The 25,485-nt window shown below is 36.0% G+C and overlaps 1 protein-coding gene and 1 long non-coding RNA gene across 22 annotated transcripts in view; both read left to right on the top strand.

Moving 5' to 3' along the window:
• Positions 1 to 25,485, top strand: part of HDAC9 (histone deacetylase 9) — a 917,296-nt gene that overhangs the window by 469,187 nt on the left and 422,624 nt on the right. The window lies entirely within an intron of this gene.
• Positions 13,220 to 24,865, top strand: LOC134761768 (uncharacterized). The gene is made up of 2 exons (XR_010140865.1): positions 13,220 to 22,462; positions 24,587 to 24,865. It is a non-coding gene; the product is annotated as an uncharacterized LOC134761768 (long non-coding RNA).

Here is a 25,485-nt window from a genome sequence, read left to right as displayed (position 1 = left end):
CTGTGGTGAGTCTGAATTTCCTTGAGCCCTTATTTACAGCAGAAGGTAACCACTACACTTATTCTAGGAGGCTGGATTGAAATGTATTTTATGTATTATTATTTTAGGAAAAAGATATTAAGCATCTTATCTTTATTATGATCACATTTGTTATTACCAGCATCTTCTATAAATAGTACTTTTTGAGGCTACATGTTGTTGTGGACTTGTGCATTTTTAAAAGATTAAGCATTTGGCTTGGAATTATCAAGTAATCCTGTGTAGTAACTGTTATTAAAATTATGCAGGAATTCATTTCAAACTGTGACAAATATATTGTAGCTTATGCTCTTCTTATTGAATTTGTTCATATATTTTATCAAGAATGTCAAGTATTTTTACATTAAGTTTATGTAGGTTTATAGGTGAAAATATAAATTATCAGTAATGCAAATTATGATCTTGAAAAAGTAGCTAGATTTTCAGGTTTTCCTTTTTTTGAGCCTGCAGAATATTTGGAAATTAATTTGCATTTTTTTTGGTGTGTATTTATATTGTCTTTTGCTTATATTCTGCATTACAGGATTCTGAGTTTCCACTTAATGAGTAGGCTTTACAGTACCCACAAATTACTGCAACAAAGTTAAAAAAAAAAAGCACTAGAAGCCTAATGAAATGGACTGCTGAGAACAGAGCTGAATAAACACAAGCTTCCCTTTTTGCAGTGACTGTTCCAAACTAAGCAGAAGCTGCTTCTTTATTTCAGGGAAGGAAAAATAATGACCCGGTTTTCTTTATTTTTCTGGTGAGCAATTTAACTGCTACCTCCATTTGGCATATTCTCCCACTTCTTTTACTGGAATGGGCTATAACTGTAGGTATGGCATTCTTTGCCACAATGTATATTTTCCTTACTGCAGTGTGTATTTTGAGCCATATTTACCAACACAGATATTTACTTTTTCTCTGAGATGTGGTCTAGAAGCAATTGTTCAGAGAGAAATTCAACACTGACACTAGAGGTAAACCTGTTCCCGGCATTTCAGTGTGTATGTGTGTTTGTAGAATTATCATCAAAGAGAGAAGATTATTCTTCCAGATGGCATTTACCTTAATAAAAACTGCTAATATGCACATGCTTGAAAACCATTTCTAATCCAAGTGTACTGGCAGCGTGTTATTTTCAGGAGTAGTTGCATTAACTCTTTGAACCTTTTAAAAAATTATCTTCTACTTTTGAACTAGGTCTTTTGACAGATAATAGCTGTCCTCAGTAAGTTATCCTTTGAGTACTGTGCGTGTGCACCTTTGTGTGTATTTGTGCTGTGTGTAAACCATTGTGTATTTTGGCATGGCCCAAGTCAGCAGGAAGGCTCCAGGGCTGAGGCTGCTTTCATCCTCTGTTACACCCTCACAACCTTCCTGTTTTACGATAATTCTGAAACCTAATGCTCCTGCTACTTTTAACTCAGAACTGTGTTTATTTGCCTGTGGCCTGTTTTATTGTAAAATAAAAACCTTAAGAACCCTATGTTTTTAGGGTGCTTTTCCCCCCTCAAGAACACTGTGGTTGTCTTAAAGCCTAAATGACTGTGTTTTAATGATGTGTAAAGATTCAGTAAAAAATAAATCATGGCAATTTTGTTTTAAGAAGAAACTTTTAAAGGCAATACATGCTGCAGACTTCAAAAAGTCTAATCAAACAATTAAGAACAAACTGTACTTGTGTGAGCTTATCATTTTATTCTGCACTTTTCATAACATATTAGGTGTTAAGCTTCGAAAGATTATGCTTTAATTCCGGGTAACTATTGGTAGGGGATTTAAGTCACAATTATTTAAACATAAGTTTTTCACAGATCTTGAATGTCTCTGGGAATTTTCTCCCCCTGAGGCAAATAATAGAGGGAATTAAAGCTGATTTGTTTTCTTTGCCAATTGAAATGATGAGATAGGTGGCTGCCACTGATTTTATCTTACCTATGAGCATCCTACAGCCTCTTTATGTTCTGGTAATGCCCCTGATGGTGATGCATGGTAAATAGTGGAGTAAATTACAAGAGAGTTGTAGGTGTGATGGGAGTAATGGAAAAGTAAAATGCCATCTTTATCCTCAAGGGACTTACAGTCTGGCTCAGTATTTCTTATGAAGGGAGTGTGGGACACTATTGGCATTTTAGGTAGGGCAGTTCTTTTCTTGTATGGAAATGTTCCACACTTTGTAGGAAGTTAAGTTTCTCTGGCTCCTGCCTAGTAATTATTAGTAGCACCGTTAATTACTGTGAGAGTAAAAAATAAGTCCATATATTTATCAGATGTCCTCTAGAGAAGGTATTAATTCTAATCCTTCTTCCTTAGAACAGTTGGAAGATCTGAAATATACACTATACACATAAGAAGTGATTATAGAACTGTATTGTCTATATTGTCGAAACTATGTTAAAGGAATGATGCATACCATAAAAGCTAAGAAAAGACAGGAAAAAAAAAGGCTGGTTAGTTGCCTCTGGGTACACCAACTGGTGTTACAGATCACTTTTTTTTTGAGACGGAGTCTCTCTCATCACCCAGGCTGGAGTGCAGTGGCGCAATCTCGGCTCACTGCAAGCTCTGCCTCCCAGGTTCATGCCATTCTCTTGCCTCAGCCTCCCGAGTAGCTGGGACTACAGGCGCCCGCCACCACGCCCAGCTAATTTTTTGTATTTTTAGTAGAGACGGGGTTTCACCGTGTTAGCCAGGATGGTCTCTATCTTCTAACCTTGTGATCCACCTGCCTCGGCCTCCCAAAGTGCTGGGATTACAGGCGTGATCCACCACGCCTGGCCCAGATCACTCTTGAAGATCATGCTGATTCTTCTGCTGTGACTATCCTCTTCTGTCTCCCTCCTTTTTTTTTCTGCCCTGGATAACTCCTACTTAACCATCAAGATAAACTAAATTGTTATACCTTCCAAGAATCCCTCATGAGCTTTCTCTCTTCTTAGACTGGGTGGGATGACTATGAACCTGGTTCTTACAAATCATTAGGTGCATCTCTGTCACTGTCTTCTAGAATTCTATTGACATCATCTGTTAAGGGGCCTTTCTATCTTCTCAATAGCTTCTGTGTGTATATTGCAGGCAGGAACTACATACTACATCTTTCTTACCTAGTTAAATTCTATGTGTGAAGTGCATATTCAATTAACTGACCTGAACTTGGCAGAAACGTATAAAATTGTGTAGTTGTATAGTTGATGAAAACATATAAAATGTAGTTTCATTATTTTTTGACATCAAATTAAAATTCTGTTCAAAAGTCTCCTTTAATATAACTTTGCTCATTTAAAAAAGATTCTTATGCCCCACTGTTGGAAATATAATTTGGTACAATGCTTTTGGAAAGTCATTTGGCAGTAGGTGTCAAGAGATTTACAAGTTCATGGTATTTGATTCATTAATTCCATTTCTGGGAACCTCTCCTAAGGAAACAATTCTAATTATAGAAAAAGCCTGATACACAAAAATCTCCATTTCAAAACTGTTACTAACAGCAAAAAATTCCGAAGTCTTCAAGAAGTCTGGGGAATGGGAGCTTGGTTAATTATTGACAATCCAATTCTAATGGATAATTTTGGGACAATTGTGGGGAACTGTGTGTGAATATGATCTGGCTTTTAGATGTGATGAAATTATTCTGAAATAGATGGAGATTATTGATCCCCCAAAATAATATAGCTACAATACAATATGAATATATTAACTCATTTTAGTATACACATGGAGACAGACACAAACACACAGATGTGTATATATGTAAAAGATCCAAGAGGATATACTACATCTTAGCAATGCTAACCTCTGGGTATTAGGAATTGATGTTGATTATTTTCTGTATTTTATTATTTCCTAATTTCTACAATACCCATTACACAGGTGTAATAATAAAGGATATTTTTAAAAAACAAGGAATCGAAAATAATTTAAAATGTTCATCAGTAACATGGCTAAATTAATCATTGTAGGTCTATATTCTAAGTTATTTCATTATACTCAAAGACAATATGAGAAATTTTTATAACCTGGCAAAATAGTTGTATTGTAGTATTCAGTGAAAAGAGCAAGATGAAAACCTTTTTACATAGGTTGGTCTACACTCCAAAAGTAGATCTCACAGTGATTGTTTCTACATGGTAAAATCCTGGGATTTTCTTTTTATTTTCTTGAATTATTTTTCTATAGTAAATATATTTTTTTAATTGGAAAAATAAATGTATCATCAAAAATTCTGTTAAAAAAGTACATGCTTCAAAAGTTTTAGGTTATTGTTGGAGGCAGTTCAAAAATGTTATAGCTGCGAATCATGGCTGTATTTAAATACAGGTAGCACTTCGTGTTAGAAATATGTGTTGGGAGGGGTTTATATTGTGTGTTTTGTAAAGATAGGGTAAGATTTCACAAACTTCTTATAGACAAAAACAGTTACAAAGATTTGTGTAAATTTAGCATAAAGGTGAGTTCCTTAATATTACTTTTTATTAAATCATTTATTCATTCCTTCATTCAATAATTATCCGTTGAGCAAGGGCTTGGGTGCCCAAGATTCAGAAATAAAAAATGTAGTAGGAAACAACACCTAAAATTGACTTTTCTCTCACCTTTTGGGCGAAAATTGGAAGAAAGTTAAATTCTCTTACGATAGCCATATCATATGTGATCAAAAATTCAAAGCGTCTTTACTGTCTAAATAACGTCTATTGAATTTTCAGATGTTCTCTCAGCTCTTTAATTAAGTTCCCTAATTTCTGTCTCAATCCAGTGTTGAAGTCAGCAGCCAAATGCCACATATGGAAAAATGTTCCTCTGGAAGTAAATTGAATATTTTAAAAATTACTGTCACTTATCTTAATATTTAACTCAATAAAACTTCTGTTTCTCAGTGTTTCCCCCACACATTTTCATGTGTCTGTTAAATTGTTGGTAATGCTGCATACATAATTCCTTGGAAAACTAAATGGATTCTCTATCATTTAGAACAGTTTTGGGGGTAATGTGGTAAATCATTTTTTAAGTTGGGTAAATAATTCTTTTGAGTAATTAAGTAAATCTAATGAGTGCTGTTTAATTGCTTATTGGTTTATTCAGTCTTTTTATTTGCTTCCTGTATGGCAAGTTCAGAAACCTATTAATATTGCTATTTATTGAGAGGGCTTCTTAATATCTTTTAATGAGAAAAATACCTGGTGACAGTTTATTAGGGAATTCAAGAGGAATTTTTAAATGATCTCATTTGTGTTTTAGCTATAAGTTAGGAGACAATGTTCTGTGCTCAGATTCCCAGCTACTGTAGGAATTGTATGATTGTGGTTATTTTTAAAGCCAGAAGACGCTATTTTGGAGTTCTGTTATTTCAACAATCTAGATCTATTCTCCATGTGATATTGACTTAAAATTTAAAAAGCAGATGTAGGTCAAAGGAGATTCTGCAAACACTTTTGCTGTTTTATCCTGGGGCTTTGATTACTTTAGAGCAATGATGAGTTTTTTTTTTTTATATCTAACCTTAATCCTCCTGGTATACTTTAAAGTCACCTCTCCCTAAGTTGTCTTTATTACAAATGTAAATAAAAATGGGATTGTTATGTGTGTTCTTTATTTTAGTTATGTTATCTGTTTCATCTATAATATATAGCGATATAAACATAATATTTCATGAAAGATAGACTTTATGGAGAATACACAGAATCTGTTATTAGGGCTTTCTACTAGTAGTAGTAGTAGTAGAAGATAAGGGGTGAGAAAAGGGAATTTTTGACCTATTTTTCTCTTGTATGGTTAAAATGTTTTGCCATGAACATTGCAAATTATATATTACAAATTACTTTTATAATTTAAAAATATATTTTTATATTGTAAAATATTACAATTATATTATAATGATATTAAGTATTATAAATTATTTTTATAATTTAAAACAAAAATGATAAATATAATTATTTATATACAGATTGGTGGTTTGTATTAGGCTTTTGGCATATTAGGGGCTTAATAAATATTTAATTGAATTTCAGCATGTACTAACATATATTTTTCTTTTTATAAGTGAGCCTACTACCTGCTGAACTTGAAAGAATCTAGCATTTAAAAGTTCTTTAACAATATATGAAACCTAGAATAAACAAGCATAAAGACTTTAAACATTTTTAAAAGCTGTTTAAAGAATGTTCTTATATTGGTTAGCCTTTGGCCCCCAAATACAGAAAGCATTTATTTTCATTTTAAAAAGGGCCCCCAAATAAGACAGAGCTAATAAACCAGTTATAGGATGCAGTTTTTTTTCCATTTAGAACTCTGTGCAATCTGTCATCTTCTCCGATCCATCATTATTAATGGTTAGTCTTCTCATGTTTTACACACTTTATTCTTAGAATCCTCAGAAAACACACTCATTTTTCCTGCTACTAAAATAAATAAACATAGCAATTTATTCCTAAATATAGTGTATTTCTGGTTATTGGTGTTTCTTTCACAGGCCATTGGTAAGTGAAGGAACTATAGAGAAATAAGGGGTAAGAAGAAATAAAAATGATATCTCAAGGTCTTTGTTCTGCCAAGGTCATCTAAAAGCTACACAGCAGGGTTCATTTCAAGACTACATTTCAGGGTTAGCTCACTAAATGTATCCACCATACTCTACAGATGGGGAAACTCAGGTTGTGCTTAGCCTAACATACATGGTTCTGATAATGCTTGGTTCTGATAATGCTTGATTCTGATAATGCTTGGTTCTGATAATGCCAAGATGATAAATAGATTTAGTCCCTCTATTGTAACGTTTATATCGAATATATGGGTTTTGTAGGATACCAACAGAAAACCAACTTTAATTGCTTTCTCTTCTACCTATTCAAACTAGCACTGAAAGAGAAGTCTGACTCACTCACCACCACTTGAGCACGAACTTTTCTGGCCACATTCAGATAATTAAAAGTCATCAAAGCACTTTAACCTCAAATGGTCTCGATTCAGTAATTATCAGTGTAATGATGACGTTTTCTTCACAGTAAAGGTTTCTCAGATTCACTAGCTCAACCTGCTGCATGGATACACCTGAAACAGAAAAGAACGGCATGGTCAGCTTTGCTGTTTCCCCCAGCTTTTGTGTTCCATAGCTGCTTTGCCAGCTTAAGAGTGGTGACATTGGGAAGTGAGGGGAACAGGTAAGGCAGGGAAATGCCTTCCATGTTGGGTGAGGTGACATCCCTGTTTTGGACTGATGATTAAAGCTGCCTCTTTTTCTGATGGATGCTTACCCAGGGTTCACTCATCTACGATTCCCTGAACTAAGTGAAGCATCCCCCGACTGACCAGAACAACTTGTTCTTCACACTTTGGACATTAGTCTGTACACCTCCAGAATATTCCTTCTGAATTCCAGCTAGGTGTCTTTCATGGGCAGATTCTAAGACAGCAAAGGCCAGTAGTCTTGTTCTCCCTCTCTCCTGGCCCAGATCTGACCCACACAATACATACACACACCTTCGTCCTGCTGATTAGGTGGGTCATCTTTGCCCAAGTGTGTTCAATCACCTTCTTATCCTTGATGTTTATACTTTAGATTTCTCAGGCTTGAGTGAGAAATCAATCGATCATATCTCCAAAACTTCAGGAAACATATCAATCTCTCTAAATGAATTCTCCGAAGTCCTTCTCACTAATGTTAAGGTGAGGGACAAGCAAGCCTGAACCATCCCTGAGGAGGAGGGGGTGGGGACATGGAACATACTGACAACTCTCTCTCAAGACATTCCCCATCTCTTTTTTCCATTTCTTTGACCAGTTTTACTGCAGCCCTTTTATACCTTTGAGTTTAAGGAGCTAAGGCCCCCACACTAGTGTTCAATTATTCCCTTTTCAGCCTGCATAGGTGGTCTGGAATGTGGGAGTAGTTGACACCTACTTTCCTGGGGTCTCAGCCAAATGAAAACAATTATTTAGCAACAGCTTTGGGAATATAACTTTTTCACCCTTTTCTGTGGTCTCTGAGATACTTTTTAATCCTCAAATATTATATTCTAAGGTCTTTTAAAAATGTCTGTGTGTTAGAAGCAGTAATGCTGGCTATACCACCTAAATATAAGTCTTAGACTAAATGTGAGTCAAATTGACCCAAATCCTAAAGTCTTCCTGTATTTGTTTTGATTACTCATTCACTTGAATAGATAATACATGACATGATATGAAAGCTAAGATAAGCAAAAGGCTATATAATGAAAAGTCTTTCTTCTGTTGTAAATCTTAGTCACGTTTCTCTTTCCAAGAGGCAAATTTTTTATTATTTTTAAGATTCTTATTTCAAACATTTCTGGAGATCTCAAGATTCATGTGGAGTATATAAAAAATAATTGGGCTCAGACTTATCTGACATAATGTTAGGTGTATGTTATCTGTCAGCAGAGAGATACTGAGCATGGACCATAACTGGGCTCACTCTTGCTATTCTACCTGTGAGTTAGAAATAATAATACTAAAGACCTCTAGGAGTTGTGAGAATTAACTGAGAAAAATCTATTTAAAGGAAATAGTAGTTTCTGTTGTAGAATATTCACTCTATACATATTAATTTCTTAAAGTCCCAATCTCTTTGTGATGTCATATTAGCTTCTGCTTCCTCCCCACCCTCAACACTAACCCTTGTGCCACCAACATCCCCTGTATGCCTCTGTGACAACTGCTTGGTTTCCCGCATATACTCAGTTCCAAAACCTTGTTGTGTAAAATGTGCCTGTTGTGCCCCGTGCACATCTCTGACACAGCACTTCTTCACTACAGTCTAGTGGAATATGTGTTTTTCTCTTCAACTTAGTGCCTTGTTTTGTCACTCAACACAGTGATTGGCACCTAGTAAACAGTATTTATTTGTTGAACGAGTGAGTGCACAAATTAAGCACCCTCATTAAAGGCCTGTTCTGTTTTGATAGAGGGGACATGGACAGAGGTGAAGCATTTTGATGCTATGGGAATTGTGGGGACCATAGAACTAGCTCCCCTGGAATCAGAGAGGGAGCATTAGCTTGGTAGAGAGAATAAGGAAAAGGCAAGGGGCAAAGTCAGAAGGCCATGAAGGTCAGATAACACATCTGGAAGTTTGCTTGGACCTCACCTTGTCCTGTGCTCTCCTCCCGGCATTAGGAGATGACTATTTTATTAACACACTGGTGCCTTTGAAGGATACCACCGATATTCTTACATACTGTATCAGTCAGCCCCAGAAAGCCTTTGGTGTCAGGGGATAAAAAGAAACAACAACAAAAAAATGAATCATTTTTCTCTCACTTTCAAGTGATTAGAATAGAAGAAATAGAAAGATCCATTGCCTTGATTAAAAGGAGTCAGTTATTTGTGGTGGCATTTTAAGTTGATGCTTTTGCATATGCTTCTCCAAAAGAAGCTGGTAATAGTATATATTGAATTTAAATGTAACCTGAACAGCTAGAGTGAGCACACTAATATGGCATTGGCAACTTCACTGAGCATACTTTAAAAATTCTAAAGGAAATATGCCAATTCCCCAGAGATTATCTTCATTTCTGAATGAAGAAATATTTTGTTCCGTATATTAACCTTTTGTTATTCCTCGATCTTAGTATATCTAAACAATTTAATTAGATTATTTTAACTGCTTTATTGAGATAACGTGAAATTCACCCATTTAAAATATACAATTGAGTATATTTTAGTCTATTCACATGGTCGTGCAACCATCACTACAATCTAACATAGAATACTTTTTACCCTTTAAAAGAAACCCCAGACCCATTAGCATCAATTCCCATTCTCCTTTCCATACTACCAGCCATAATTAATCACTAATCTATTTTTTTATCTCTATAAATTTGCCCATTTTGGACATTTGATATAAATGAAATAATACCAAATATGTGGTCGCTTCTGACTGTCTTCCTTTACTCAGCATGTTTTTAAGGTTTACCCATATTGTAGCATGTAACTCAGTACTTGTTTTTGTTATTGCTGAATAATACTCCATTGTTTGGATATACCACATTTTATTTATCAGTGAATCAGCGGATGTGTATTTGGATTGTTTTGCCTTTTGGCTACTATGAATAATACTGCTAAGAGCATTCATGTACAAGTTTTCATGTGGATGTCTTTTTGTTTGCATATATCTAGGAGTGGAGTTTTGCTGGCTCGTAAGTACTTGCCAACACTTGTTATAATACATCTTTTTGATTATAGCCATTCTAGTGCATGTGAAGTGGTATCTTATTTTAGTTTTGATTTGCATTGCCCTGAAGACTAAAAATGTTGAGTGATTTTCAAATGCTTATTGGCTATTTGTATATCTTCTCTGGAGAAATGTCTTTTCAAGTTATTTGTCTATTTTTTAATTGGGTCATTTGTATTTTGATTATTGAGTTGTAAGATTTTATTTTATACACTCTGAATATTAAAGATACATGGTTTGCAATTATTTTCTTCCATTCTGTGGATTGATGGTATTATTTTCAGCAACAATTTTAATTTTGATGTAGTCCAATTTATGTGTTTTTCTCTTATTGCTTCTGCTTCTGATTTTTGTTACCTAATGAACCATTGCTTAATCCAAAGTCACAAAGATTTACTCATGTATTTTCTTGTAGTTTTAACTATTAACATTTTAATACGTGATCCATTTTGAGGTTTTCTGTGTATATGTGATTAGTTGTCCCAGCACCATTTGTTGAAAAATTATTATTTTCCCCATTAAATTAACATTCTTGTTTAAAATTGATTAACCATAAATGTAATGGTTTATTTCTGGATTCTCAATTCTACACCATTCATCTGTACATCTGTCCTTATGCCAGTACTTCTTTGTTCTATTATTATAACTTTGTAATAAGTTTTGAGATTGGAAAGTGTGAGTCCTCTCTATTGTTCTTCCATTCTAAGGTTATTTTAGCTATACTGGGTCTCTTCCATTTCCATATTAACTTTAAGATTAGTATGTCAATTGCCAGGGAAAAAAGATGGAATTTTGGTAGGGATTTCATGGAATTTGTGGATGAATTTGGGTAGTATTGCTATCTTAATGATATTAAATATTTAACCTATGAAAATGAAATGTTTTTCATTCATTTAGATCTCCTTTAATTTCTTTCCATACAGTGTTGTAATTTCGATGTACAAGGTTTGCACTTTTGTTAAATTTATGCCCAACAATTTTGTTCTTTTTGATGTAGGTCATGTTTTATTGATTAGTTATTTATTTTGGTTGTATTTACTGATCAAATTTTCCAAGATTTTGTGAATATATTGTATTTTGACAGTTAGAAAACTTTTATGATGGCTAAGAAAAGTTTATTCCATTTATGTGCTCCCATTTTTGCTCTCAAATGATGTTGCCCACTGACTTTAAAATTAATTTCAAAAAGTTCAATGTGGCCATAATAGTGCTATTATAATCTCAATATATCAGTGATTTTTAAAAAAGGATTTCTACTTGTTTTATATAATTGGTCTTCAAATCCTGCTATTATACATTGAAAATGTCTCTCAAAGTCATCTTTTTTTTTCTATCCTATCTGTGTTAAGCATTTGAAATATAAAATATATAAGCCCCCCCCCAAAAAAAATATAAGCTGCAGTTATTCAATGGTTATGTTTTTGTTATCTTCTTTTGTGGTTATTGTTAGCTTATTTTAGTTATTTCCCCATTCTCCATCCCCTAATATCTTTTACTCAGAAAATTTTCTTATAACCCCTACAGGCAGAATTAATTTTTCCTGTTTCTGTGATTACACAATGTATTTAAGGTGTTTAGCACAATATTCGTTATAGAGAATAGTCTCAAAACATGACACCTGTCACCATCTCTAGTTATCTATTCAAATCATCAGTATTTGCCCATATCATACTCTATATCTTTGGTATGTTTTCTTGCCATCAATTCCCTCAGAACCACCTAACCCCCCCATGAACTTAGATTATAATTTTTTTTATTATACTTTAAGTTCTAGGGTACATGTGCACAACGTGCAGGTTTGTTACATAGGTATACATGTGCCATGTTGATTTGCTGCTTTTTTTTTTTTTTTTGAGACGGAGTCTTGCTGTGTCTCCAGGCTGGATTGCAATGCCACAATCTTGGCTGACTGCAACCCCGCTGTCCTAGGTTCAAGCAATTCTCCTGCCTTAGCCTCCCAAATAGCTGGGACTACAGGTGTGTGCCACCATGCCCAGCTAATTGTTTGTATTTTTAGTAGAGACAGGATTTCACCATGTTGGCCAGGATGGTCTTGAACTCATGACCTCATGATCCGCCCACCTTGGCCTCCCAAAATGCTGGGATTACAGGCATGAGCCACTGCACTCAGCCAGATTATAAATTTTTTGAGGACAATGACTATTCTCCTCATCTTCCTATGTTCAAGGCCTGCATAGTTTAGAAACAAGGAAACTGAGTACACTTGCAACCATACAATTGAAAAAAAAATTGTCCATGGCTATAAATTAATCTGTCCTGATTTTATGTCTGTCAAATTACAGGTAGTACTAACCCAGTAAGAGCTTTATCGATAAATAAATGAGAAATTACAGTTTTCTCAAGTGTGAGGTAATCCCTTTTTTTGGGGCTTGCTTATTTCTATTAAGCTTCCAAGTATTTTTTAAAAGACAATTTGTATTCCTGGCTTTATTTTACAGTTTGGTTTTATCTATTCTATTTGCATACTGAGAGGAAGCTGGTATGTAGCAGTCTAAGCTAAATGAAAAATAAGTGCCCAATTCTAATATTCAAAAACAGGATAGAAGATGTCCATTTTTAATTTTTTTATTCTAAATAGGAATAATATGCACTATAATGTTTATATTTCTTCCAGCTATCTTGTACCACATGCTTATGATTGTCATTGGGCCTCTATACCTATTCCTTTTCATTAAGAGACTACTTTTGTATTAATATTTTACCATTAGATTTTATTGAAACACTATTCAAAGTCCTCAAAATTTCAATTTTATACCTTTTTATTTTTCTGTAAGATGAAGCAACGTCTTTAGAATGTTATTTTAAGCTCATCTTTGGGCTTCCACTGTTTCCTCTACTTGCCCTTATTTTAAACTGTAAAATCCATGAATGTAATGACCACATCTTAGGCTCTTTCATATTTCAAATGCCTAAGCCAGCATCGAATAAATGTATTTTATTTATTTATTTATTTATTTATTTATTTATTTATTATTTTGAGGCAGTGTTTAGCTCTTGTTGCCCAGGCTGGAGTGCAGTGGCACAATTTGGCTCACTGCAACCTCCGCCTCCCGGGTTCAAGGGATTCTCCGGCCTCGGCCTTCCGAGTAGCTTGGATTATAGGCATGCACCACCACTCCCAGCTAATTTTGTATTTTTAGTACAGACGGGGTTTCTCCATGTTCGTCAGGCTGATCTTAAACTGCCAACCTCAGGTGGTCCACCCGCCTCAGCCTCCCAAAGTGTTGGGATTACAGGCGTGAGCCACTGTGCCCAGCCAAATAAATGTATTTTTTTTTAAATATCCGATGGTTTGTTTATCATATAATGTAAAATCAAGAATCCAAATATTTTTCAAAGGGTAGAGAATTTCTGTGAGTAATTTTTTCCTTAGCATCTTAATATCCAAACTCTACTTGCTCACAAGATTACTTAATCAGCATCATATCAGAGACAGCTTGCTGTGTTTACCATTGTTAGTTGGGCCAGCATATGTCCAAAACAGTTGGAATGAGAAAAACAGCCTTGACTTGAAGCCAAATTAGAGAGGGAGGAGGAGAAGAGTTCTTTAGCTGTTGAACGGGACTACATGTTTTGGACAGTGTAGGGTACTTCTGTAGAAAAAAAGAAAAAAAAGGGTGGTTAATTCTTTCAGCCAAAAAAAAAAAAAAAAAAAAAAGTGCATTTTGAAATATCTAAATTCACTGAAATAATAAAAGCAAATTGGTGATGTCGCTTTAATTTTATTTATGTAAGCCTTTGCAAGTAATGAAATCTTTTTATGTTAACCAAAAAAAGAAAGAAAGAAAAGTATTCTAAGATATTTATAATGTGGATAATTTTTTTTTTCAGTTTTACCCTAGCAACTTTAATTGGCTTAGTGGTTTCTAATTCTGGGCAATTTTCTGTTTCTTTATTAAGCAATGTGGGAGCTGTTGAATAACCATCACATTTCATAGGATCAGAATAATATTTATGATTTTTCTCAAACTGGGTATTGTATTACTGTATAGTAAAAACTTTTTAAGTGAGGAAAATGTCTATTCTTGTTTTCCTAAGTAATATTACAAAAAGTAGATATTTTTGTGCATTCCACCCCCTTAAGAAGCAACTATTGTAAAAAGTGGTGTTTTCATTGAGACAGAAAATGGAAAGTAATATTTTGCTATTTATTATGGAAAGTTAGAGGAGAAGTTTCCAAATACCACAATCAAGGAATAAAACAATTTTGACCAAAACTGAATTTTATGTATCAGGCAAAGCCTGTCCTAGGGTAGTTTTTAATTAGACAAAGCTTTCTTCAGAGTTCCTGCTCTCAATTCTCTATCATTTCTTATCTGGTAGGGATCCCGCTTGCTTCCTAGTACCTCTCCCTTTCTTTACGTCAGAATCTATTATGTATGGTGGTTATTGATTTACCCAAAGAAGTCAATGAAGGCCAACAGCAGTTGCCTTTTGCATGAGATATGCTTTCTGATAAAGACTAAAAAAGTAAATCACACACACATACACACAATTTTTAGGTGGGGAGGGAATAGCTTTGGCAGTAGAGAAAGCCTTGGGAATCACTGTTTTAGCTCCCTGGTTTCATTTGTTTTATACCTGAGAAACCCAGGATCCACAGACGTGGACTAATCAAGACTAGAACTGGTGACACAGTGTTCTTTCTGCCAAATTCTCTTTCTTTACATTGACAAGATATTGGGCATTAGCCAGCAATTGAGAGTAGACTGATAGAGATGTTAATTTATTCATTACTTGTTCTTTAAAACAACTGTATCCCATGCTTGTGAGAATCAAGCAAGATGACAAAGATTTGTTACCAACAAGTTTGGTAAAGCATTTTCAGAGGAGTGTAGTGGGTGTAGTAGGTTTGTACTGTAGGACCTGGAGGGGAGAGAGGACAGAGGAAGGATGTACCATACCGTATGTTCAGAATCAAACCTTCCCTCAGGTCCTGAGGTTATCAGGTCAAGTGTGTCGCAAGGCCTAGCTTCCTCTTTGCTAAAGATGAGTTTTTCTTAGGTGGTGCCTTAGTCATTTATGCAAATAGACATCTGCAGTGCCAGCTCCACCTGCTCTCCAGACATGCCCAGTAGTTTTTGAACCTTGGCTTTGAGTATGTCCTGCAGCATGCCAAATTTATCTTGACGGGAATAAGCCCAAGTGAAACGCCTACATAAATCTAACCAAGACAGGTCTAATGTGGCGGGTTGAATTTCTGTGTTGAACTAAGGAGTCGCATGGGGTTCTATCGCTATACTTCTCCCCCCTAACTGGGCAAGGTGAGGAAACCTGAATAACCCCTATACAAGAGCATTTACCTTAGGATAGAGACAAATTGCACTGTTTGTTGTTCTCTCATTTCTTTTGTTTAACCATGATAATACTTACCTTTTTAGCTTCAAGATGTATAAATTCCAAGCAATTCATTTAAAGCATTTTTTTAAAAGCTTGAACTTAAAATTTTGTATAATGTGTTCTCTAGCTACTGAATATTCTACTGGTCTGATCTAAGTTATATTATAAATTTTGTGGAAAATAAGCAGAAGCCATTTGATTCAGAATGGCTTTGGTAAGCTCTATGATTAGCAATGTATTTCCTATGATTTTGGGTTATATAAATTTAAATTTGCATTAATATCTGGAACAACATTTGGGTAAATATTTTCCCCATAGTTTTAAAACAATACCTAAATACCAGAACTATTTTGTATGAAGCACAAAATTTCTGTAATGGTTTGACTACAGATCTATTACTAGGGTGATAGCCAAACTTGTAGTAGTATTATTGCAGCTTTGAGGTGTATAAGATGTTTCTTTAAAACCTCAAGGTTTTAAAACATTCAGAATAAACTATATCAACCCACACATTAACAAACATTTAAATGTCAAATAAGCAGAATATCCTGTAATTTCTAACCATCCCTTTGCAAAACCCACTGCAATGTTGGTTTCTATAAAATATACTGGGGCCTTGTTAGTTTATACATACAGGATATATATATATATATATATATATATGTAAGCTTGGAATTATGTAGCAACTGCTGCACAGATTGGAACAGTCTATGTCTTTCGCTATAATTTATTAAAAGAAATTTCAATTCAACAAGTATTTGTTCTATTTGTAGCTTATTGAAGGGTATACAATCTCTGTCTCATGGAAAAAGAGATAATTTAGGAGAACCCTCCTGAATCTTTTACTATGGAATATTATACAGGGTCTTTCATTAGCACCATTCTAAATTAATATTTACCATATTATTAAATATGCAAGATAAAAAACACTGAAAAATAATATTATATATGTGACAATGGCAAAGCTAACTGTAACCTGTCTAGTGCTCATTATTCTCATCTGTGAAATGGGGATAATAGTAAAGCTGTGTATTCAAAGAGAAAGTCCATCCAAAAGTCATAGCTAGCGCTCAGCATATGTTGCTCATTTTAAAGTGCCATCATTCTTATTTGTATTTTTGTTTTCCAGTTGACTGCATATTGTGAAGAGCAAGCAACAAAGTCTAAAATTAGTATATCAATCTAGTGAAAATACTTAGAACTTGTTTTACATGGTGTTCTCCTATCATCATGTTCTATTTCCTAATTATGTTTTATTTTAGATGAAATACACTATGACAATTTTTAACCTAATTCATTCAACCATTATAGCAGAGAGGTAGCTTGGAAATTTGATTGTCACAGGGACATCCCACCATGTGAGAATAAAAATTGGGCCGGGCGCAGTGGCTCACACCTGTAATCCCAGAACTTTGAGAGGCTGAGGCGGGTGGATCACCTGAGGTTGGGAGTTCGAGACCAGCCTGACCAACATAGAGAAACCTCATCTCTACTAAAAATACAAAATTAGCTGGGCGTGGTGGCACATACCTGTAATACCAGCTACTCGGGAGGCTGAGGCAGGAGAATCGCTTGAACCCGGGAGGCGAAGGTTGCAATGAGCCGAGCTCACGCCATTGCACTCTGGCCTGGGCAACAAGAGCAAAACTCTGTCTCAAAAAAAATAAAATAAAATAAAGTAAAATTTGGCTATAGATTGATTCTCAGGAGCAGGAGTTCGCAAACTTTCTGTTAGGGGCAGATAATAAATATTTGAGATTTTGCAGGCTGTACTCTCTGTGGCATTCAATTCTGACTTTTTAGTGCAAAAGCAGTTATACAGAGTAAGTCAATGAATGAGAGTGGCTGTGTTCCAATTAATTTTATTTGTAAACACTGAAATTTGAATTTCATACATTTTTATGTCACAAAATATTTTTCTTTAAAAAATTGTTTTCCCAACCGTTAAAAATGTAACAATCATTCTTAGGTTGCAGGCCATAAAAAATTAGGCAGGCTGGATTTGACCCATGAGCCACAGTTTCCTAACTCCTGTTCTGCATAGTTACCTTCATTGTAAATATTTTCAATAATTTCTTATACTTTTGATTGTACAAAGAGGTATGGCTTCAAATTACAGACTGATATCTCAGAGCTGTGCTTAAAGTATTGAGAAGCATTCTGTAATGCTGATGGTTTTCTCAATATTGGCTAATTCTATAAACAGATACTATGAGTTCTGCCAGAAATAGAAATTCTAATGACAGTCTAATTAAATAGAAACCATGGAGAAGAATTATTACATTTTCTTATGCCAAATTATAAATGTCTTCAATTAATGCACAGATATTTATTTATTTATGTATATGTAAAAAGTGGATTTTCTGACAGCCTCAGGCTCTTCTTTGTGGTATAACCTTCTGTTTCTCTAATTAATTGTGCCTTAATGGCCAGTAATTGTCTTTTATAATGCACAGGAAACCAAAAAGAAAAAACTGAAATAAAAAAAATAGACCATCACAGTCTATCTTTTCAAATCTTTTCTCATGCTGTCAAAAAACAGCTGCCTCTTACTTTTTGTTACTACTTTCTTCAATTAAAAAGTAATCTCAAAATTTATGAACAATACACCCAAACCTCATTAACACTGTTTACAGTTAATTATGATTTAGTATCTCTCTCTGTCTGATATAACCCAATGGGATTTAGTTAATCAAGTACCAAAGATGACTTCATTACCAGGCAGTCTTTACCTGTGAATCAGTAGATTCACAGATTGGAGAGTAAAGCCACAGTGAATTTAAGAAAAACAAAAACAAAAACAAAAAAAATGCTAACTGCCTAAACTCAACAGAATTTTGTATAGCTAAAAGAGTGAAATATCAAATTTGGAATTCTTAAGTACAGAATTGTTCCTTAAAAAGAGTGCTGAAATACATACGTTAAGAAAGATGCTTTAGACTTACCTGAAAATACACAAATGTGTCAAAATATGAAGAAATATATTCAATTACACATGTCTCTGTGGAATGTATTGACAATTATGAACAAATGTTTTTCTTCACCTTTAAAAACAAAAATATGTAATATTATTTTAACAAAAACTTTTCAGTCTCATCTGTATCAAGGCATACTCCAGAATGAAATGTGTAGAAATAAAATGAAATGCCTATTTTGTAGAAGTCAAATAGAATCAGAATGGAGTGGTTGAGATCATGGACTCTGGAGCTGGACGGTGTGTGTTCTAATTCCTGTTGTACCTGTTAGTGGGTGTGTGACCTTGGCCAAGCTCCTCTGTGGCCTCCATTTTCCTCATTTGTAAGTAAGAATTCCAATCACGTCTACTCCATAGGTTACTAGATATTGCAACCTCATAATGTTGTAAAGAACAAATGAATGAATATTTACTTTGTAAAGCATTCAGAACGATGTTTGTTATACAGTAAGTGCTGTAATTAGTGTTGGTTCCATAATTTAAATTAGAATAAGAGAAACTCGGGAGACTGGCCAAAATTATGCTGTTATTCTTTGTGCTTACCCGTGTTTGTAAAACCAAACTTGGAATCAGTACATATAGAGAAGTCACATTTTATTAGAATGCTTAGGACCTCTAAACTCACCTATTTTAAAACTCACATATCCAAAGTGCTTCCTGACAAAGGATACTGGGTATTTCTCTTTAGGAGCAAAAGTGGTGCCCCCATGTGGCAATAACATAAATATAGCTGCCAATCCATTTAGCTTGGCAAGGCTTGAAATATGAGCACATTACATGAATTTTTTAAATGTTTTAACATTCAATTTTTTTCTAAATTGTATGTACAAAGTATAACTTTATTAATTTTAATTCAGCATTTTTAAATTCCCATAATTTCAATTCTCATAAAACAAGAGTGGCATTTTCTTTGAAAAAACAGTAATGTAATTTGCCTGTGATTTGAATTTGGCAAAATAAACAAATAACGCCCTTATAACACTGATTTTCAAACTGAATTCCATGGAGCCTGGATTCCCTGGGGGAAAGGAATAGTGGAGGAAGTGAGTGGATAGAACGTTGGTTCCTCCTCTCCCTCTTTTCTAAAACATTTCCACTCATGCTGGTTTTATATGTTGGAACTATTCGTAAGATTTTATTTGAAGAAAATAAGAAAATATCCAGCCGTTTAAAGAAATGTTTTTCTTTTCTAAAAGCCAGTGCAGTCCTATATTAGGAGTTTCAGTGGGGCTTTAAAACTTTTTTTTTTTTTTTGGTAATAAAGATTTACTCAGAACTAGAAAATGGCTAAATTCTGGAGAAAAGATAAGATGCATTGGTTGAAACCCTATTCCTGTTCTGCAGGACTGAAAAGATTAGAGCAGATAAAAGGCAAAGACATGGTCTGAATTGCAGAAGAAAAGAAGGGAGGTATCACACATGGCATTTCAGCTTTGTTTCTCCTACTTTTCCCGCATATTTTCATGTATGTTGTTGTCTTAAACATATTAAGCATTGAGGCTTTCAGAAAATATTCAACTGTTTTGTGCTGGCTAAAGGTAATTGTTTCCTGGTGGCAGGAGGCGTGAACTGATAAAACTTTTTTTTTTTTTTTTTTTTCTGTCAAAATAGCACATAGTGATGTGCTTTTTGTAAGCAAGAGTTCCTGATAGAAGAATGGGAACACATTTTTGAAAAAGTTTATTTGCTGAGTAATTTGCTTAGAAAGAATGTTGTTAGAGAAGGGTACTTGCTAAGAAAAATCATTTATTCAACTAATATTTATTAAACTTACAGTATAAGCTACATAATATACTAGGTTCTAGAGTTATAAGGGAATCCCTTGCCTCAAATATTAGGGTTTCATAATGAGAGGGAAGTTTTGTTAGTCATTTGAAATAGCTATTTGAAATAGTCAAATTTGAAATTTGACTATTTTGTCATATTCATAAATATGTCATATTCACAAATATGACTATTTGTCATATTCAAATATGACAAATAGCTATTTCAAATGACTAACAAAACTTCCCTCTCATTATGAAACCCTATATTTGAGGCAGAGGATTTCCTTATAACTCCAAGTATTTGTCTGTGACCTAGAAGAAAATATAAGTTGTAGAAAAAAATATGGGAAAGGGGACGGTTTGCACCATCTTCCTCGTAGTTCCTTTAGAAGTGAATTTACTTTAGATCCCAGAGGAAGAGTATTAGATCTGGCCAAATAAGTAACTCTTTTATATTATTACCTGTATTTTCTATTTTAAAACATTAAAATTTTGAATCTTCTCAAGATTTCATTTTTAGGTACCTTTATATCAAATTGAATTTTAATCTCAAATTACAAAATAATATGGATTACAAACTAATATAGGTTCTTAGCTTCTATTACCTTGGAGTCCCATAAATTGGCTTGATTTTGTTTCCATAGTGCAAGGAGCTGAATAAAGCTTTTACTCAGTTCTTAAATAGTAAAGAACTAGCAAACATTGCAATACTTTAGAACTAAGTGGCCATTACAAATTAGTTAGCAGTTCATGTTTGTGTTATGGTTTGTTATGAGTGCTTAATTCAAAAGCATATTTGCAGACAGGGAGTTTGAATTAAGTAAATCAAAATAGTAAAGGCTTTGATTAAGAAGTTAGCTTGCTTTAACTTAAATGTTGATATTTCAAGGCCTACTGATATTTTAGTCATTTGTGGTTATTTTTGTTTCCTGTTCAGACCTCTGGGAAATAAGAGAATAGTAAATCAAAGCCCAGGTTGCTTTTTGCATTTTTTTTTTCTTTTCATTTATTCCATGTAGTAGTTCACTTTAAGAAACTAAAGACATGGATAACTTGAACAGAATCACTGTGAGGGAGAATTGTATTTCTGGATTAATCAATTTAAATAATTCTTGTTATAAAATGATTCTTTTCATGTTTGATAATTTAGTAATTCTTTTTATTCCACGATAATGTTATCATAAATAGTGGAAAAGCAGCTAAAAATATCTGCATTACTAAAGTGCAATTTGGGCAGTATTGTTATCAAACTGAGGCTATGTTGCTTGTGTCTCAGGATCCTTAGGGTGTTGCTTCATCAGCCAGGAACCTCTGTGGCAGGTGGTGCCTTCTGCCTCAGTATTGCTAGTGCCCGTTTCTTTCCACCCACTGGGCTCAACAGGCTGCATTCAGCTCATGCTGCCAGCCCAGATCCCACACCTGCCAAGTACCAGCAAGGCGTGGAGTGGTGAGGGGTGTGTGGGTGATTGAGTGCAGGGTCTAGCCACTGCACACAGCTGGGCACACTGGCTGCTGTGGTGGGGCAGGCAGCTCCAGGCAACAACACAGGTGCCAGCTCCATGTGAGGTGGCTGAGGCTGGAGCACATGTACTGCACGCGGCTTCTGCTATTGGCATCCGTGTCTGGATGAGGGGAATGTGGTGGCACCCAGAAGCTTGGAGATGCCTGGAACCACTGAACCCCAAAGAGAGTGTCACAGCCCTGGCTCAGGGAGCCCCTGGGCCTGGGCTCCCCAAAGGGCCACAGCTCCTCTCCCCTTCTCATCGCCCACAATATGGCAAGCGGGAGGGCATGTTTCAGCCCTGTTTGTGTTACAGCTCTTTTAGTCCCACCATTTGATGTGTCCCGAGTTCTTGCTTCATACCCAGGAAGAATGAGGTATGCAGACAGCTGGAGGCTGAGCAAAGCGAAGAGGAGCTTCACTGATCGGCAGAACAGTTCTCAAGAGACCCAAAGTGGGCAGCTCCTTTCTGCAAACAGGTCATCCTGACGAGTGTCCAGCTCTCAGTGGAGAGGAGACCCACAGTGGTTAGCTCCTTTCTCCAGGCAGGTCATCCCAACACGTGTCCAGCTTTCAGTGGAGAGGAGACCCACAGTGGGTAGCTCCTTCCCACAGTCAGCAGTCCAGACATCTGTGCAGCCCTCAATGGAGAGGTGACCTAGAACGGGTAACTTCTGTCGGCAAGCAGGTCATCCCATCCTCTGCCTCAATCTGGCTGAGTTCAGGGTTGCTATGTGCTTCAGAGGAGAGGAAGTATATGCTAATTGGTCCATGGACGGCCATGGGTGGGCCTGGATAAAGCACCATAAGTTCTCACTCTGGTCCACGGAACTGACAGCCTGGCCCCCAGGCTTTTGGCTGTCCCTGGCTTGAAGGTGGGGCTTCACCAGTTACCCTCCCCTTTCTGCCCAGGAGCTTGTCTGCTTCCTGCCGCCATCAATCATGTTGTTGACGGTTCCCAGGCTGTTGCCGAAGGGCACCTGCAGGCCCCTGTTGAGCTGCCCTCAATCTCCCTCTCATGCTCATTGGTGCCCAAGTCCAAAGGAGGCCAAGACGACAGGGGGCTGGCGTGTCAGTGCTGCCCTGAGCATGCACATACCCAGCCGGGTTGCGACAGTACCTGGGCTTGGCCTGAACTTTGCTTCAAAATCGGAGCGAGTGCTGGGAGCATGGAGAGGCCAGGCAGCGAGAGCAGGCACTTCCAAGCCTGTGGGGAGCAAAGGACCTACCAGATCCCTGACTGTGCGCAGGGATGCCTGGGTCCATAGCTGCAGCTGCACCCAGAAGGGTGGGGCTTCTGCCCCTCAACTCGGAAGCGGGTGGGGCTCCCGCCTGTTCCCAGCTCCTGTGTGCTCCATGGAGTGGGCAGCCCCCGCCCCCACTGCAGCTGGTGTCGTGGCAGCAGCCCTTCTGGACAGGCCAGCCACTGCCATCACATGTTTTCCCATTTTCTATTTTTGGTGATAGCAAATTCAAACTTCTTAATTTACTTTTCCTGAAAAAAATTGCCTTTCAAGACTACACATTTTAATGAAGAGCCTTCAGTAATAAGCATTTCAGCATGTCTCAAAAAAGATTCAACTGTTGGTTATTTTAGCTAAAATGTCAAGGAATTTTGATTAAATAACTTTAAAAGGATTTACCTTTTATATTTACATTTATTAATTTAATTATTTATCTTTAAAATGGAAGATTTGTAAAAAAACTTAGCTTGCAGCTTACCAGTTCTGGTGTAATTTTCGATAATATAAACATGGAGTATTCAATCATGAATTAGGCATTATTATTTAAATAATTCACGATGTGACCTATCCTGGGTTATCCCTACTGAAGCAAACAGCATGAATGGGTAAGTTTTATTTTCCTCAGTGTTCACTTGTTGTCACGTGTGAGCACGTTGAATTTTAAGAGATACGGTGGAGTCTAGGAAATGCAATATGACACCTTGGGTGGAAAAACTTTTAAGATTGTTTTCAAATACTTATGCAGTGTTGCCAGAAATGAATTAACTTAGAAATTTAACTAGTAAAACAGCATATATTTGTAATTCAAACAGTCAAAAAGCCCAGTAAGTAATTGCTTTAGGATTTTAATTGGGTATGTGTGTATGTGAACATATACATGCAGATGTGCACATGTGTTACTAATTTTATTCCCATAATCTTGTGACTATTATTCATTCATTCATTCATTCATTCCACACATGCACTGAGGCCTTACTATGTTTTCATGTTGTACTAAGCACTGAAAACATAGTCCCTGCCCTCATGAAATTTGGAATAGTGGTAAAGATAGACAAATGAATGTTATGAAAAGAACTGAGAAATTTAATGGGAAAATTAAATAAAACTCAGAAAAACATCTATATTAAATCATGTTTTAGCTAAGATATGAAGGATAGGACTAATCTAGAGAGATGTGTTGGTATTGGGGCAAAGGTTTTAGGAAGAGAGAACACATATGGAAAATCTCTGAGACCCTGGAGTGCATAACATGTTTAAGGAACTGAAAAATCAGTGTGGCTTGAGTGAGTGGAGGACAGGTAGTGTTGAGGCTGGAAATATACAGAGAAAGCACACTATAGAGAAACAGGCCAGCCATGTTAGAGACAGAGGCTCCACTGATGAGTGTTAGCCAGGAATGTAAGAGAAGGGCTTTAATAAAACAGGCAGCAGTGGTGGAGAGACCTTGATGGCTTCAAAAACTATTTAGCAGTAGGGGCCAGTCGGGCTGACTCATCCCTGTAATCCCAGCACTTTGGGAGGCAGAGGTGGGAGGATCACTTGAGGTCAGGAGTTCAAAACCAGCTTGGCAAATGTAGTAAAACCCCATCTCCACTAAAAATACAAAAATTAGCCAGGCATGGTGGTGCACACCTGTAGTCCCAGCTACTCGGGAGGCTGACGCAGGAGAATCACTTGAACCCGGCAGGCAGAGGCTGCAGTGAGCCAAGATCGCGCCACTGCACTCCAGCTGTCAGAGTGAGACTTCATGTAAAAAAAAAAAAAAATCAGGAGTAGGAAAGATAATTTCTATCAATTAGATAATAAAAGAGAGAGGAGTCACTATCACTTCTCTGTTTCTCTTGTGTCTGCAATGATAAAAAAAATACAGGAATACTGGAGAAAAGAACAGTAAGAGACAGCTAAAGAGAGTCCCAGTAGTACCTGTACATATGAGTTGCACATTTGGTGGAATAGATATTTAAGCTGGAGATAGAATTGTCAACATAGAGGAAGCAAAGCCCTAGGAATGGAAGGGATCTGCAGAGAGAGAGAAAGAGAGAGAGAGCGAGAGAGAGAAACTCTTTCCCATTAGTTTCCCATTCCATTACATACTTCCACCAGACATAAACTGTTCCTTCATGCCTTTATTCTACTTTAAATCATTTGATGTCAATATGTCAATTAGTGTTCACAAAATAAGATAATGGAAACTTTTTTTAGTCTCATTTACATTTCACAACTAAATAGGCCAGATTTTGTAAGGGAATAAACTCAGAGGCTGCTGAGGGGTTGAATAACTTGTCTCTGACAGTGGTGGCCATGGCTTCTGCCACACTGCTTGTTTTGTGAAACAACCAAGTGTCCTGCCTACCTTTCTGACCTTTCATTCCACCTGTGCCTAGTAGAGTCCAATCACAAGTCATTTGCAGTTTCCTTCTTCTTTTCCTGTT

The sequence above is a fragment of the Pongo abelii genome, chromosome 6 (genome assembly GCF_028885655.2).
Source record: "Pongo abelii isolate AG06213 chromosome 6, NHGRI_mPonAbe1-v2.0_pri, whole genome shotgun sequence".
NCBI lineage: Eukaryota > Metazoa > Chordata > Mammalia > Primates > Hominidae > Pongo > Pongo abelii.
The sequence above is the reverse complement of the archived record's forward strand: the minus strand, read 5'-3'. Positions and strand labels throughout refer to the sequence as shown.